This window comes from Rutidosis leptorrhynchoides, chromosome 2 (genome assembly GCF_046630445.1).
Source record: "Rutidosis leptorrhynchoides isolate AG116_Rl617_1_P2 chromosome 2, CSIRO_AGI_Rlap_v1, whole genome shotgun sequence".
NCBI lineage: Eukaryota > Viridiplantae > Streptophyta > Magnoliopsida > Asterales > Asteraceae > Rutidosis > Rutidosis leptorrhynchoides.
This window is the reverse complement of record NC_092334.1, coordinates 61,691,299-61,699,164: the sequence shown is the minus strand read 5'-3', so window position 1 is coordinate 61,699,164 and position 7,866 is coordinate 61,691,299.

Here is a 7,866-nt window from a genome sequence, read left to right as displayed (position 1 = left end):
AAATCTTAAATATACATATATTTTTGTTTTTCTTTTTATATTTTTGAATATTTAAAACGTAATTTTTACAAAAACGACTTTTAATAAAAGTAAATAAAAATCTTTTTTTTTTTTATATATTAGCGTTGCGCTTCCGGCTTTTAAGAGGTTTTCCCCGGCAGCGGCGCCAAAAATACTTGATGTCAAAGCAGAGGGGTATAAAATACTATTAAATTTTAGCAGAAAATACTATTAAATACGATACAATTTTACACAAGATATTTATTTATTTATAGAATGGATATACTTAAACCTTGCTACAACACTTATAGGCAGTGTACCTAATCGTACAGTAGTGTAGTTTTTAGTAAGTCCGGTTCGTTCCACAGGGAAATCTTTAAGCAAAGCTCAACGCTATATTAGTTTACTTTTATAAAAATACAAATATATATATAAGTGATATTATTATTATAAAGGGGGGTTTTTACCGTTTAATGACCGGTTTGTCGATTTTAAAACTTTAGTCGCAGTTAAAACCTAATGTAAAATATAAAATAAATACAAGACTTTAAATTAAAGCGTAAAGTAAATAACGATAATGAAATTGCGAATAATAAAAATGCGATAAAATTAAATTGCGATAATTAAAAAGTACGATAATTAAAAGTGCGATAAAATAAAATAACAATAAATAAAAGTGCGATAATTAGAAGTGCAATTAAATATAAAATAAAGGAAATAAAATATGAAATAAAAGAATTATGCTTATTTAAACTTCCGTAATCATGATGTTTGACGTGTTGATTTTAGTTTTATGCCCATGGGTTAATTGTCCTTTGTCCTGGATTATTCAATATGTCCGTCTGGTTTTTGTCCATAACAGTCCATCAGTCATAAATATAAATTGCAAGTGTCCTTGTCAAATTATTATTATACCCGAAGATAAATATTCCAACTAATTGGGGATTCGAATTGTAACAAGGTTTTAATACTTTGTTTAATGAATACACCAGGTTATCGACTGCGTGTAAACCAAGGTTTTACTACTTTGTTAACAATTACACCAATTACCCTTGAATGTAATTTCACCCCTGTTTTGATTATTCTAGTGGCTATTAATCCATTCCCGTGTCCGGTTAAATGAACGATTATTCGTACATATAAATACCCCGCCCATCGTGTCCGATCGAGTGTATATGGTAATTTATAGGGACGCCCAATTGTAAATCTTTATATTAACATTAACAAACTTTCATTTAGTTAAACAAATATAAAGCCCATTAATAGCCCATAGCCTAGTTTCCACAAGTGTCGTTCTTTTGTCCAAACCCCAATTATGGTACAAAGCCCAATTACCCAATTTTAGTAATTAGCCCAACATCATGATTACTTCGTTTTAAACAAGCATAATAATAACTTAGCTACGAGACATTAATATAAAAAGGTTGAACATAACTTACAATGATTAAAAATAGCGTAGCGTTACACGGACAGAATTTCGACTTACACCCTTACAACATTCGCTAACATACCCTTATTATTAGAATTATAATTAAAATTAAAATATAAATTATAAATATAAATATATTACTTCGTATGAAGAGAAGAAAAAAAATGATGATATTTTGATCAGAATTCGGGTTGATTTATAGCCAGGAGTGTTTTTTGGGGCTCCGCGACTCGCGGCAAAAAGCCCTTCAAACTCCGCGAGTCGCGGAGAGGTATTTTCAATTTACTCCCTTGGAGTTTCTGGCTGCCGACAGTTTTAAATATATATATATAATATATATATAATTAATATAATTAATTATATATTATATTATATTTATATATATAGTTATCTTGTAATTTTTAGTCCGTTGCGTCGAGCGTTAAGAGTTGACTCTAGTCCCGGTTCCGGATTTTCGAACGTCCTCGCGTACAATTTAATATCTTGTACTTTGCGTTTTGAATCTTGTACTCTTGTGATTTCGAGACGTTTCTTATCAATAATTGGAACCTTTTTGATTGTCTTTTGTTCTTTTGAGCTTTTTGGTCGTTTGCGTCTTCAAATCGTCGAATCTGTCTTTTGTCTTCACCTTTTATTATTTAAACGAATATCACTTGTAAATAGAACAATTGCAACTAAAAGCTTGTCTTTCTTGAGGAATAATGCTATGAAATATATGTTCGTTTTTAGCATTATCAGGTATATACAAAAATATATAATAGACATACGCTGTATATATACAAAAAAATATAGGAAATCAGTATTTATTATATCTAGATTATTAATATAATTAAAATTATTAATTAATATTATCATTTATATAAAAACCACACGAATTAGGGATTAATTCTGTTTAATGTATCCATCAATCTCTATCAAGAGTTTGTTTCTGTCTCCAACTAGTGTACCATCGTTTTCCAATCAAGATAGAATCCAAATTTACGTTAGCAATCCCTTTCACTTTTTTTTTATTTATTTATTTTCGGTACCTGGTAAACATTTCTGTCAACACTCAAATCATATGTAAACCGATTGATATCTAGTTGATAAAGGGAACCATTTGACCTACACTATTAACTATCAATTACAAGTATCACTTAAAGCTTTCAATTTGGTCGATTTTTATCAAAAAAATTCAAGAACACGGTCGTCACCCTTGTTCTTGTACATTTAATTCAAAAACTCGATTTTTGTATTTAAATTCAAATTCTATAAATGTAGATTGGTTAGAAATCTTTTATTTCAATTATCTGTAAAATCTCAGAGTCCATTTCCTTCTAATGATCTCAAATTTTGAAGTCAAACTTATTTATGAAAAAGTCAAATTTATTGTTCATCCTAAAATTCGAATCCTGTGTGGTGTTTCAGAAATAATTGAAGTATCATAAAGTTTCTCCGCACAATTATAAACCTTTTTCATGTTATACACTTTGTCTAAAACATCTTTGAAATTCGAAATCGAATTTGGGTTGTTCATCGTGTAACTTTTCTGCTTCAGCTCCTTTTCGTTTGTTTTGAACAACTCAATCAAATAAAGAATGTTTCTGTCGTGTTTAAAGGAATCCCTAAACCATTAAAGTTTTGTGTTTGCTTTGATTAAACTCTTTGGTCGATTTAGTCATGGTGAAGATGATGAAATAATAGGAAACGGGTTATATTTATTAAGGTAGCAAGTATAATCAGAAAACAGGCAGTAGCCGAATGGTAAAGGGAGGTTGTCGGGTTACGAGAGGTCACGGGTTCGAGGATGACTGGTGCCATTTTTTTAAAAACCCATTCTATGGAGGTAGTTACCTTATATTTATTATTATTATTATTATTATTATTATTATTATTATTATTATTATTATTATTATTATTATTATTATTATTATTATTATTATTTATTTTTTTTTTTATTGCTATTGCTATTATTACTTATAATTGTTATTATTACTAATATTATTATCATTACTTAGTATTATTATTATTATTATTAACTAATATTAAAATGTGTAATATTATTATTATTATTATGATTATTATTATTATTATCACTATTATGAACATAATACAATTTATTATTACAAATATCATTATTAGTATCATTAGTAGTAAAAGTGTTATTTGTATAGTTAGTATTATCAGTATTAAAAGTATCAATATATTAAATCTGTCATTTTTACTAAAATTAGTATTATCATTATTACTACTAATATTACAAAGTATCATTATTAGAATCATCATTTAAACATTAAAATAGGTATTATTATGATTACAAAAATTATTATTAAAATTATTATTATTAAAATTACCATTATTATCAAAATAGTATTTCAATAAAAACTATTATTATTTTTTTTCCTCTTATCATTATTATCATTTTTTATTAAAGATATTATTATTACTATCATCATTAATATTAGTATTATAATAATTATTATTATTCTTATTCTAGAAACTATTAAATTGCAAATAAAAGAAATTTGTATAAAATATAATTATTACATAAGTATACTAATATTACTTAATAAAGTGTTTAACTAATATAATATCATCTATATTGATATAACGTTAATTAATTTATATATCAAATAAGTAATATAATATATTATATGTATTAATGAAATTTCATATAAATATTAATCTAAATGTATAAAAAAATAAATATAAACTTGTTCGATTTCGATTATACATTTTAATATATATACAAATGATATAGGTTCGTGAATCCGAGGCCAACCCTGCATTGTTCAATATAGTTATATGTATTTTTACTACAAAATACAGTATGATGAGTTTCATTTGATTCCCTTTTACTCATTACATTTTTGGGCTGAGAATACATGCAAATGCTTTATTAACTGTTTTATAATATTTATATGCGTGAGTTTCATCTACCTTTTTACCCTTTACATTTTTGGGCTGAGAATACATGCGCAATTTTTATAACTGTTTTACGAAATAGACACAAGTAATTGAAACTACATTATATGGTCGAATGATCGAAATCGGATATGCCCCTTTATAGTCTGGTAATCTAAGAACTAGGGAACAGAAACCCTAATTGACGCGAACTCTAAAGATAGATCTATCGGGCCCAACAAGCCCCATCCAAAGTACCGGATGCTTTAGTACTTCGAAATTTATATCATGTCCGAAGGAGGATCCCGGAATGATGGGGATATTCTTATATACATATTGTGAATGTCGGTTACCAGGTGTTCAATCCATATGAATGATATTTTTGTCTCTATGCATGGGACGTATGTTTATGAGAAATGGAAATATGAAATGTTGTGGTCTATTAAAATTTCAAAATGATTATTTATGTTAAATTAATGAACTCACCAACCTTTTGGTTGACACTTGAAAGCATGTTTATTCTCAGGTACGAAAGAAATCTTCCGCTGTGCATTTACTCACTTTAAAGATATTACTTGGAGTCATTCATGACATATTTCAAAAGACATTGCATTCGAGTCGTCGAGTTCATCAAGATTATTATTAAGATAATTATAATTAGATATATTATGAAATGGTATGTATATCGTCAATTTTCGATGTAAGGAAGTTGTCTTTTCAAAACGAATGCAATGTTTGTAAAATGTATCATATAGAGGTCAAGTACCTCGCGATGTAACCAACTATTGTGAATCGTTTGTAATCGATGTGGACTTTGTCCGGATGGATTAGGATGGGTCCTTTCATATTGAAGAACGATAATATAGATGAAATCCCTAAAAAATACATAATGAGGCATTGGAGAAGGGATATAATACCACCCGAGTTAAGATCAAGGAGAAACAGATATGGCAACGAAAACATTGCTGTTCAAAATTCTATTAATGAAATCACATCAGTTGTTGATGATTGTGTTGAACTAATTGGCCAGGATGAAACGATGCTACAAGTGCTTCTTGAAAAAGTTAAAATGGTGAAGAAAGAAGTTGAGGCTCAAGTGCCAAAACAGTTTAAGAAAAAAGATGTTGTCATACAAGAAATGGTTGGTGTTTCAAAGCCTAATTCATTAGACATACAAAACCCACCCGTTGGGAGATACAAAGGTTGTGGAAAAGATAAGCGTCTTATGAGTGGACAAGAGAAAGGAATTTTGGAAAGCAAAAAAAGAAAGATTACTTGCAGTAATTGTGGATCACATGAACACAATTGCAGGGGTTGTGACAAAGACAAACGTTGATTTTATTTTTTATTTTTTATATTCGTACAATTGTTAATTTTGGTGTTCCTATTAAATGTTTGACTTTCATTTTTTTATATTTTGTTACTTTATTTCAAGAACAACTGTTAAAAATTGTTAATGTGTTTGGAACATTTTTGATTTATGGTTTTGATTTTACAGAATGTATATTAACAGTTGTGATTATATACTGTAATCACATGTGATTAATGTGACGATCGCTCCAAATCCATATGGACGAACACGTCATTCATCGATTTCATTGTGAGGTATTTGACCTCTATATGATACGTTTTGTAAACATTGCATTCTTTTGAAAAGGCACACCATAAATGAATATTTAAATCAAAGGTTTTCGACATCTGATGATTTCTAAATATAGACAATCACCGTAAATAATAGTTTACAATAGTACTTCCGTTGACAATGCAGTCAAAATAAGATACATGGTGATGATTTGGTGAATGCAACGTTTCCTTGAAAAATATGCCATGTAAGACTCCATGCACATAGCTTGTCTAACATATAAGTAAACAGAGGAAGACTTCTAGGGAACCTGAGAATAAACATGCTAACAAGTGTCAACACAAAGGTTGGTGTGTTCATAGTTTTAATGTTTTGCATAATCTGTACATAAAGGTGGATCACAAGATTTCAGTTGTTTCATCTAGAAATGTTTATCAAAATATTCTACGAAATTGAGCACCCTGGTAACTAAAGTTAACGTATATATAATTTGTACCCTTTGTATAATCATCTTAATAATACACGCAAACCAACGTGTACTCTTCTCAAATAGCATGCGTCCGTTAAAAGGCTAGTGCACTAGCTCGGACGGGGATATCAAGCCCTATGGATCCATATACTACTACTCGCGCCCACCAGTTCTTATAACCAGCAGTTACTAGTTACCAAAGCTAAGGGATTTTCAGTTCAAAGTCAGTATAGAATTTAGTATGTACTTGTGTCCATTGTTTAAAATAAAGTGCATGTATTCTCAGCCCAAAAATATATATTGCAAAAGCATTTAAAAAGGGAGCAAATGAAACTCACCTTAGCAGCATATAAAGTTGTTCACCAAAATGTGACTGAAACTCGGATTACCAAATAACCGTATATCTCAACCTAGAGAACATATGTTGGTCAATAAATGTCTATTAAGCTAGGTCAGGTCATAGTGTATCACAATCCTAATGCTCGAGATCGACATAAAAAGTTTATCAAAAGTCATTTCAAAAAGTCATTCTGACTTAATACTATAGTTGAATGATCATGGCAATTGAAACATTTTAACATTTCACATAGTTTCCCAATTCTTGTAAAATTAGTCTATAGTTTTATAAGGCTTTAAAACATGATAAAACAGTCAATTTTGACAATTGTTCAACAAAACGAGACGTGCCTTAAATAAGGATTCATTTACTCGGCTGGTAATATTTAAAAATCCATTTTATCAATATCGTAAACAAGTTGTTTAAATCTTAATTGCAGATTCAAAAGCAATTTCAATTAACGTTGATCATAATTCAGTTGCCCATATCTTTTAATTCGTTCATCGAAATTTCGCGATTTCTAAATGAAAAGTTATTGATTTTTTGCCAGCTTTCCAAAAACATGCATATCATATACCTTTTATCAGTAATATATATATTAAATTCGTGATTCATCATAAACTGTTTAACGACAAAATTTAGCATACAAGCATGCATAAACATATATACTCGAGCACCAGACATGGATACACAATTAATATATAAAAGATAAGATATGAATGCTTACGTATCAATATTGAGATTCAATATTGTAGGAAAGTACGTAGACGCAACAGAGATGATAAACACTAGATTTGATTCACAAATATACCCTCGAACATTACCCATAACCTCCTTGGCAATAACCCATAATTTTCTTAGCTCTATCCCGCTCAAAAACCCATTTTGAAGGTGACACGCTCATAACCTCGCCGTAGTATTTTATGTATATATACTACTAATAATAATATTATAATAAGATTAATAATAATAATATTAATCTTAATAATAATAATAACAATAATAATAATAATAATAATAATAATAATAATAGTAATAATATAATAAATAATAATAGTATGTGGAGACCAGATCGAGCTTTAATAGTATGTGGCCTGCTACAGTACCTCATGCGATCGCATGAGTTTTCAGTATTTTTGCCATGCGATCGCATGACCGCCTTATCC